The 10,539-nt window shown below is 38.0% G+C and overlaps 2 long non-coding RNA genes across 2 annotated transcripts; one reads left to right on the forward strand and one right to left on the reverse strand.

Moving 5' to 3' along the window:
* Positions 1–5,740: 5,740 nt before the first annotated feature.
* LOC149044190 (uncharacterized) lies at positions 5,741–7,224 on the reverse strand. Its single transcript, XR_016187642.1, has 3 exons — positions 7,085–7,224; positions 6,470–6,618; positions 5,741–6,342 (listed from the first exon to the last, which is right to left on the reverse strand). It is a non-coding gene; the product is annotated as an uncharacterized LOC149044190 (long non-coding RNA).
* A 20-nt stretch (positions 7,225–7,244) lies between these two features.
* Positions 7,245–10,310, forward strand: LOC149044191 (uncharacterized). The gene is made up of 2 exons (XR_016187643.1): positions 7,245–7,981; positions 8,765–10,310. It is a non-coding gene; the product is annotated as an uncharacterized LOC149044191 (long non-coding RNA).
* The last annotated feature ends 229 nt before the right edge of the window (positions 10,311–10,539 follow it).

The following is a 10,539-nucleotide window of genomic DNA, read 5'->3' on the forward strand; positions in this document are numbered from 1 at the left end:
CTTTTTGAATTGTAACAAAGTCTCAACAAAGTGATGTCCGTGAGGAGAAGTTCGACTGAACTGCTATCACATCGGGAATCAAACCACTTTTCACTTGTTGGTCGCACTCAGTTTATTTGCCTGGGAAGTATTTCCTGATCCACAATTTTATCAATTATATCTGCGAGTTAGTACTTGCACTATGATTGGGGAGTTTAACGGGCTATATGAAACAGTTCAGGTTTTTTTAAAGTTTCGACTTTTCGATTTTTCTTTTCCGATCTTTTCGAAGAGATTTCATGACCCGTTTTCTCGATCCGTATTTTCAGTAAGTTTGGGAACCTCGTTGAGGGCCATCCGAGGGGAAAAAAACTCGTTCCGAGCAGAAATAGAGGTCAGTAAGAGGTCTTTATCTTCACCAATAAAAATTGTACATTAAATTATTGTAACCACCCGCGTTTTAAGATGCTATAGGGTGAATAAACTCTTCGGAAATCAGCCATTGTAAAAATATCGTACTAACGTGGCCTTAAATTCATAACAATTATGAGGGCTTCACAAAAGGCTGCTGCGTTGATTTTCAAAAGAAAAAAATTATTACATGATTCGAGAGTGTCTTTTTGTGGTGCTACAATTGTTACTATCTAAAAAGATCGTAAAACGATGAAAAAAACAGCAGACGTTTAATAAGTCACAGCTAAACAGCCAGGCTTCTAAGCATGATTAAAATGGTAACGGTCGTTGTCCATTTTTACACAAATGACGATAAATTCCAGAAGTTAGTTTGCCTCAGGAGGGAGGGGGTGACCCCATGGTTTTTTGGTATAAGCGGGAGACAAAGACGTGAATATAAAAGCGATCTTCGCGGTAATGAGCACTACTTAAGCAGAAGTGAAAATAAGGCCTGAAAAAAACATTTATTTTTTTTATTCTTTATCTGCAGTTCAAAGATATGACTTTCATATATTCACAGTCGTTTATTCATCACTTCACGGGTTTATTTAGAACCAACATAATCACAAACTTCTAGTTGGCTTCTTAGCTCAGTTGGTAGAGCGCTGCACCGGTACCGCAGAGGTCATGGATTCAAATCCCGTACAGGCCTGAATTTTTTTTCAGGCCTTATTTTCACTACTGCTCAAGTAGTGTTCATTACTGCGAAGATCGCTTTCATATTCACATGGGAGATTATTGTAAAGAATTGCATCTCAGCCCGTCGGCTGAATTATGCCATTCTATAGACTGATAAAATTATAACAAATCATTTTCGGAGCTAACTGAACATTAAAGTTTTAGACAAAGTCGCAAAGCGAGTGGTAATTCCCCACGTTGGAATCTTTGGAGTCTCTTCTTGTGATTCTTGCAGCTACTTTCTGTGTCGTCGAGCTCTTCCTCAAGTTTCTGTGGCTTGGTAATTTAATTCTTTAAAGATTCTTCTAGCGCTCGTTTTCAATAAAGTAATTATCAAGCTCGTGATAAAATAACTTGACAGAATAAGTGACACCGAAACCTCCACTTTTCTTCTTTGCTTGCTTTAGCTTTGCACACATAGTCCCAATCTTTTTCCTTCAGACATTTGTTATTCGATAATTGACGATGATGTCTCTAATGCCCGTTTGTTGCATGATTTTCTCCACAACTGCAGCGAAGGTAGATCCGCCACTCCCCTCTCCATTCTCTTTGGCAATTGTGTAGAAGAGAAAGCTGAAAAATTGATAGACATGACCGGTAGCAGATATATTCGAGACTTATAATTACTAGCAACAAAATTTTAGTATTATACGAAATTCCGTATCTCTGAGAACTAAAGGAAAAAAATAAAATCGATTAATTTATTTGTGAGCTACCTACTTGTAAATACTGCATGTAAACGAAGGTAATGAATGGCCAGAAAATCCTGATTTTGGACCCTCTGATCTTTCTCCCACGGCTTTTACGGATCCGCAGAAGACCAGATGTAAACCCAGGGGGAGTGCTCCAACTTGAGCGGCCATTTGACCCATCGAAATCGGTCGCAAACTAGACAAATTGTATACCAAAATAAAGGAAATTTTTCGCTCCATTCGAATGTGGCGGTACAATTGAGATCCGAACATGTGCAAAAGAGCTAGGACCCATTCTTACGCGCTAACCGTGACACAACACTTTGGAAGCCTTGGAAAATTGCCCAATCGTAATTTTGAAAAATAAATTTTGACCCATTAAATCCTAAAGCTTTGGTATTTCAAAATAACTTGTAAAGTAGCTTCAATATTCGTCTTTTAGATTTTGTTGATAAAATTAATCACTATCAAAACGTCTCTTAGTAATCGAGCCAAAGGTTCCAAATTTTGTGTGTTCTTGAGTCAGACAGTGGCAGTGAGGCAGACAGACAGTGACAGTTCACCCCATCTCAAGCACTAACCTATGCCTACAGAAAACGCTGATCATCTTATTACAAGTAAGGGATGTAAAAAAACTCTACATCGAAAGCACCACATGATCTCGTGCGACAAGTCTTGAACAACGACAATTCGTCCGTTAAAAGACACATTCTAATGAGCCAAATGACAATTCACAATCAAAGCATTGAAGCGTTTTATAACCGAAGGTGAAAGCCTGAACCGCAAAAACCGCCGGGAAGAATGTATTGAACTAGGAGACCTTTTACTCTAAACTAGACTGCTTAGACTTTTGTTCTCGCTAAAACTCATCAGTAATTTTTCATGTTATAGTGTGTTGCCATGCTGTTAAGACATGCATGTGACTCTTAAACTCCAGGCGGTGTGCGCACTCTGATTGCGTTGCATCATGGTGGTAAAACGAAAAATAAGTCATTTCTATTCTGTCGTGGTCGAGTGAACATCTCTGGTAGCAGCATGATAGCGTGAATAAATGTGGAATATAATGGAAATTCACTGTCTGTTGCCGTTCCTTCGAAAGTTAAAAAGTGTTTGCGGGCCTGTGCGACTCCTGTTATTCCTCCTTGACAAATTCGTTGTTAGTAGGCAATTGAAGAGATTCAGAAAGAATCGAAACTTCAGTCTTGCCCGAGAATCTATTTATTTGACAGCAGTTACACACACAGCCGATGGCTGTGTGAATAATATCAAATTCGTGAGTTATTTAACGGGGTATCGCCCCTTGATATGCGAACGCATTCCAAAGAGGCAGCGACCTTCTAATACACGAACTATTTTCCATATCATACACTTAAACGCGTGAATACGGGATTCGCGAAAGGAGAAGCCTTACGCCTCCTAGTACCAAGTTCGTCACGCTCAACGTTTATTAAAAAAACGTACAGACTTTCAGATATGCTTAAAGAATAGAGAATACCTAGAATAAGTTTTTGACAAACGTGTCTCTGGAGTTATTTTCTGCGGGAGAGACTGATACTTTAAAAAAAAAATAGCGCGCACACATGAAAATATTACCTTTTGTAACTCAATCTCATCAGGCTTTGCCAAACCTCAAGAACATACAGATGGGGAAATGACACCTTAAAACTAACCTTTAATATCACATCGCAAATGGAAGTCATTAAAGGATATCCTAATAACAGCTAAGCTTTCAGGTTAGAAGATTTAAAAGCGCAAGCGAATGGCAGGAGTCGTTCAAGCTATCAACACCTTTTAACGATCGACTACCTTTTGCTTTTCGGCTTACCCGGTGTGTCGCCGTGCGCATTGTAGAGTTATTCATTGGACAAGTGATTCCGTTCATAGCTCAAATTTAACTGTCCTTCATTCAGTGATCAAGATAGTAGATTCACCATACAACACTCGCAATAAGTTAATTTCCTTTTACTTAGGAAAGTAGATTTACAATACAATTGAGTATATAATAGTAACGCTGTGTAACGCAACAATAAGCCTTTTCTCGGCCATAATCGGTCTCAAACACCCGCACTTAAAATGCGGGAAACACATGTACCGTTTGAGAGCGTTTGGTCAGAGCTGTTAAAGAAGGATCAAAGCAGCCATCCAAATCTTTGGAAGGCTCCAAACTACGACGTACACCAAATTTGACCTTCTTGAAATCCGGTCTCAAATTAAATACAAAAAAAAAACAGTGATCACGTTTGTCCTTGAGAACCATACAATACGCGACAAATACGAACAAAAAATACTTTTATACATTCAGAATAAATCAAATTACATTTACCTATGATGAAAGGAAAAAGGAACGGCCTAACTTTTAGGGAATGTTCAGTCAAAATCTGCCGAATTCTGCTGCTTTCACCGCCATATTGAAAATGAAGCTACCGCAACGCAACGCAATCGGAGTGCGCACACCGCCTGCTTAAACTCAGTGATCAGTAGCAACTATCTTTAATGACCACAGAAGGGAACAAGTTATGTGACAAGTAACGCAAGATTCATATATCCTAGCATCTCCCTTCTTCTGGGGTGAGCTTACTTCGAAAACAAAACATATAAACATAACAGGTAGTCAGAGTCTCTAAAATGAATGCTTAGAGTTCTATTGAGCTGAAGTCAATTATCACACAGTCAACTACACAACAAAGTTACTGAACCTCGAAGGTGGCTTTACAACTCTTGTTCCAGTTTCCTTGACTGGAACAGATTTTGGTGTTGAAATTGCTTCGGTTCAGCTAACTTAAAGTGTATTTGTTGTTTTTGGAAATTGTAACAGCTGTGATTAATTGGCAACAAGACTTTGTGTTGTCTGATTCTGTCCATAATCATACTGGTGATTGACAAATCAGACTCCTGCTTCACAGTTATCCATTCTTGTTCATCACTTGTATGAGGACTCCACTCAGTCCTATTACCATTATCTATCATCCCAAATCAAGATGAGCCACTTGCTGATTGTGGCAAAGAAGAAAGCTCGAACACAAGTGAAGAAGAAACAGATATTGATGCACTTAACGCCATCAACTTTAGAGTCTAGATTTGAAGGAAAAGTGAGTGTGGATTAATGGTAAGTTGAGAGATTTACTGTGATTCCTTTTAAACATAAGCAGAGCCCTTATGCACTCATGCGTCGCTAAGTCTGTCCAATAATTTTTCCGTTACCTCTTCCAGGTGTCAATGGGAGAGTGCAGTACTGAAATGTTAGTTGGTGCCCTCAGAGTTTTGATGTTGCAGAGAAGTCACTAATTCATCTGCAAAGATGAGTGTTGATGGTTCGATCCAACAAATCAATTACATTACCCAACATGAAGACTTCAATGCCATTACAAACTGTGCCATTCTTCTGCATGTTGCTCCTCACCTCAGAAGCCAAGATGGAGGAACTTATCGTTGTTTATTTTATATATATATGTAGGTATATGTCATTTCTGTTTTTTTTTGCTTAAGCTATTAATTGCAATACTTGGGGTTTATTTTAATTTTTAATTCTCCATTCATAAGAAATGAGTCTCTTATCATTCAGTGAGTAGAGGTCCAGTATTTACCTGAACTGTAGATAGATGTCTTCATTTTTCACTTTCATGTTTACCTATAGGTTCATCAGAGCCGTTGCATATACATGGGCAACCAGGTGGCTTTGTGGGCATAAACTGGGAAAACAGCCTACCTTTATCAGCTTGTGTTTATCACAGTATGAGGAAAAATACAACACACAACATCACAGGGGATATGCTAATGTCTGGGATAGAGAGGAGCATTGAAAGCTTGTAAATGCACTTCATGAGTCTATGAAGAAAAATTTGTGCTAAAAGAATGCTCCCAGTTCAGTTTCATTTGCATGGGCTATGTCATTTTCAACACACTTTGAAAAATAGCAATAGAGACCATGAGACAGCTGATATGGAGAAAAAACTCCGAGTCTCTTTATTTACCACTTTTCTACTTGTGACCATGATATGGCCTTTTGCAGGTGCATCTAGAAGTGTATTAACTACTGTTTAGATGACTATGCCAGCTTGTTATGAAGTTTGTTCTGGTTCTATCGGATAACAATAGTTATATAGTATGTGAGTGCATCATTACAGTTACAGTGTGGGTGTGTTATTTTGTATGTCCTTTGACAAATAGTGTTTAACCCAGACTGAATACAAATGTATATCATTCTCACCTGTCTTGAGTTGGGAATACAAAATTCACATTTAACAACAAAGCCCATCTACAGGCATTCCCAACTTAGAGTAGCATATCCACGAGAAGATAAACAAGCTGCCCCCCACAGACATGCGGCGAAAATGAAATAATTCACACTTACTAAAACTTCATTGTAATATTATATTCATTTCATGTTAAATTTGGATGGTTGAAATGAATGGATTAATAAAGCAGTAAACTAACAAGGTAGAAATAGTGCTGTTTTCTTCATTGCCTTTTTTGTCTTGTATGCCTATATGGCCTCCTCCTTGCTCAATCTGCTGACTGAAATTTTTTCTACCCTCTTTTCCTTTAAAAAAAGAAAAAACAGTTTCTAGAAACCATCAACAAAACCTGAAAAAATATATACATAATATACATACATGCTGTTTTCTTACAAATAAGAGTTAATTCACTGAAGTCATATTTACTCTTACCATAGTTAGGTGGGCATGCCACCTATCGAACAACTTCCTCTCCCATTTAAGATTTTGGGTAAGTGACCCAAAAGTGTTCTTTTCTATCAAATGCCCTTCGTGTTTCCCGCTGTGGGTTCTCGTTGAAATGCAAACTTGCAGGTATGTGCCTTTTAAAACAATGATGCGCAAATTCATGTCCATTTTATAGATTCATACAAAATCATTTAGAGGAAAGAACCACCAAAACATAAATATACTACTCTGAACAATAAAGGGGGTAAGTTTCTAAAGAAACTGTGGTGCTGCGTCGGTGGGAGAGTATAGCAGGTAATTTAGAGTTAACAACTGAGTTAACGTAAATTGGCCACCGTAAAGGGTAAAAAAGCTGACGTTTCGAACGTTAGCCCTTCGTCAGAGCGAAGGACGAAGGGCTAAAGCTGGAAACGTCAGCTTTTTTACCCCTTACCGTGGCCAATTTACGTTTTCAACTCAGTTGTTAACTCTAAATTACCTGCTCTACTCTGATCAAGTCAGAGTCATGAACATAAAATTATTACAGCTATAGCCATAAAATAATAAATCCTGGTCGATTATGTTTGACCTTTCGAAATATTACTGGAAATCAATGCTTACCTGACACTTCTTGCGATCAGTTAAACTACAAAGCCCTCTCCACGCCAGTGCAGAGTGTGACCGTCGAAAGACGGTACAAACCGGCCCTAGCGTGGGGACGGCGGGTGAAATCTGAGCTCGGTTAGTGATTAATTTGAAATATAATACGGTTAATCGAATGCTCATGATCGACCTCTTTGGTCTACATCATGTGTCGACGGCAGATGGGGAGCGAATATCGGAAATCGAGCAGGCTTTTGAGCTTCGCTCTTACACGTTAATCGACTTTTAACGTGCCCGAAGCTAGGAGTTGAGCGACATTTGGAAGCGGAAGAAATTCGGCGAAGTTCTGAAGACTTTCGGCCCAGACGGTCCTAGAAGTTGCTCGCCTTGTGTTTTTCCTTTGCCTTTGGAGTGGCATCAATGCAAAGTGGAATTAACCGTCTCAAAACCCCGCAAAATCACTCGAGACAACAAAGAAAAACAAAGCTAAGTGAACGTCATTTAGCGGATTTTGGGGATGAAATGTTACGATTTGCAGAATTTATGAAAAATTTCTCGGGATCACTTGCGTCTTGCCGAGGTCGACCGTTGCAAATTACAAACAACGTACGGCGTTCTGTGGCGTTCCTTTGGAGCAAATCCGTTTTGAGATCAGTGATCTATCAAATCCACTCTGGACAAGGATTTACCGGGTCACTGATCTGCGTGATCTGAAGACGGATTATTGGAACACTGATCCAACGCGTTCCTTTGGGTGATGGATTCGAAAATAATCATTTTGCCATAGTCTCCTCTACTAGCTATGATTTTGCCAAGCGATGTTCAATTTCAAACATGTAGGTACTTCATATATGCGAAGTACTTTCGTGACGTTTCCCGCGTTCGTGATTTTCGTCGACGCAGTAGCTCATCGTGGTAAGTGGTCACGATTTCCTTTTCTCTCTTTTTATTGCCTGAAATTCTTCAAAAAATTTACGAAATAGTACTTAAGTACACATATTTGAATGGCTGGTGCAGACATTTTCGGATTTACCTTGAAATTACCATATTTACTTCCCTAAACATTCGTGAATGATGGAACTCGTACAGTTACTCTTTTGAAAACGAACTTCAGAATAATATTTGGGGGTTATTTATTTGTTGGTTATTTTGCTGTTTACTGTACATTTACATTGTCTTTGTCAATTTTCGTAGGAGTCTGTTTTCTATAAATATTATATATCGATATCAGTAACCAAAATGTTTTAATTTCCTGGAGAATTTGGGCAGGACTCTGCTGTAAATACAACACGTTTTTTGTGTTTCTTTCGGGCATTTTTCGTATATAATAATTTATTGCTAGCAGATATATATGTCCTGACTTTAATACTAGTGTAGGTTTGTTCTTGCCTGGTGAAAGCTTATGATGGTAGAAATGCGACAAGGTACCATAAGGTTCATATTGTTATTACCACTTGTTGTTTATTGGTGATTGTTCCCTATTCTTTGGTTTACTGATAATGCGTGTAATTATTTTATTTTCTTGAGCCCTTCAAGGGCTAGTAGAAATGTAAGTAATGAGCAAAATGTCTGGAAGTTCTATCTGTTAGACCATATGTAGAGGTAGTTATCTTTAAATTCAAACTCGTTTCAATATAGGTGTTATACAACAAAGCACTGCATTATACATTGATGTTTTACGTGTTCTCTCATACCTAGAAGATACAGGTGTAAAATGGAGCTATGGATTAATAACGTCTCTCTACATGGACAAAGTGGTACCCTTGTTTACAGGCAGCTGAGGGCCTACTTAAGGACATACAAGTACCTCTAATTACAGTTCTTTTGGTCTACCCTTCCAACACCAAACTGGTGAGGTAGATTATCACAGTGCTTCATCCTACCAGAGCCAATCAGATCATTCCAGGTCTAGCTCTCCATCTGAGCCTTCAACAAGTAGCAATGGTAATGACAGAACTCAATGTGGAAAAGAAAAGAAAATGTGGCTGAAAGAGGAAGTGATCTTGATTGAAACATATCTTAAAGAAAAAAGATGATCCAAGAATCCAAGAGTAAGGAACAAAGACATTTGGTCTGTTATTTGCCTTGAAATGTGGGAACAGGGACATATCTCTTGTGGTGCAAAGTCTTGGGAGACCAAGTTCAAGAATCTCAAAAGATCATATATTGCATACATTGATCACAACAAGAAAACAGGAAGAAATGCAAAGAATGTGCTTACTATGAAGAACTTCACAACATTTTTCATGGTGATGACGATATAACACCATCAGCTGTGTACAGCAGTAGGAAGGGTCTGGTTAAACATCCTTAAGCTCAACACCAAGAGGGCTCAACTGAAAATGAAGGTCAATTAGACAATTCAGAGGGTATAGAAAGTGCAGAATGTGATGAACAGGTAATACAAAAGAAAAAACCTAGAACGAAACCTCCAAGTGAAAGAAGTGAATTGGTCTCTCTGTTTAAAGAGTTTATTGAAAGGAAGGAAGAAAAGGAGGAAAAGAAACTGCAGAAATTTCAAGAAATGCACAATGATAAAATGACTTTCTTTGGGCAATTTCTTAAAGTGTTTGAAAAATCTGTCCAAGATAAGGGAATATTTTTGTTCTGTGGTTTTCATGTAAGCAGTTCTCATTACATGGAAAAGGCTCTTACACTGATTCCACAACATACCAGTACTCTAGCAGTTGTGTTTTGTGCTGTTGCATTCACATCACATTGCATTACCTCACTATCTGAAGTATTCACCGCAAGGCTTTCAAGCATGTTGGTACATGGCATTTTTTCATGTATGTGTACATGTAGAACCAAAACATGTATGGTTATATTGTGTTGTCAAGATGTTACTTGTGTTCTAAAGTACTAATAAAACAAGTAAAGGTATTGTGTACCCATTGCAGTCATAGAAATAGTGATGCTGGTTAGTTTCACATGAAGTGCATGTCTACTGAAACGTTAGGAGTGAAAAAGTACTGGTGTCACAAAACATTAGGATTATTACAATAATAAGAGAGTAATTAGTAATGATAATAAAACACTTAGGTTAAAGAGTTTGCTCTTCTGTCTGTTGGATGTTTCAGTAAATATGTGCATGCTTGGACCATTTTTGGGTCAAAAAGCTTAAAATATGAGTTTTGGAAGGCTTACACATATTTAAAGTGGAGGAAGACCTTTCCAGAAAGGTATGACTGCTTTAAGATGATTACTAAGACAAAAAGTGAGTTGAAATAAATGCATGTGACAAGAAGCTGTTACTTAATGGTAATATACTGAAATTCATACAGCGGAATTCCCATTTTGAAATGGGAAGCTTAACCCCAGTCCCTCTTCACCTAAGTTTGGTTATGGGGAAAAATACTGCATGGTGATAAGTAATTTGAAAATTCTTTAATGATATTGCTAACAAAGAACTTTTTACAATATTCATTTTCCTTAGAAACAAGTTTGAGTGTTACATGTATTTTGTTGTTTTA

This window comes from Pocillopora damicornis, chromosome 6 (assembly GCF_964200805.1).
Source record: "Pocillopora damicornis chromosome 6, jaPocDami1.2, whole genome shotgun sequence".
Classification (NCBI taxonomy): Eukaryota; Metazoa; Cnidaria; class Anthozoa; order Scleractinia; family Pocilloporidae; genus Pocillopora; species Pocillopora damicornis.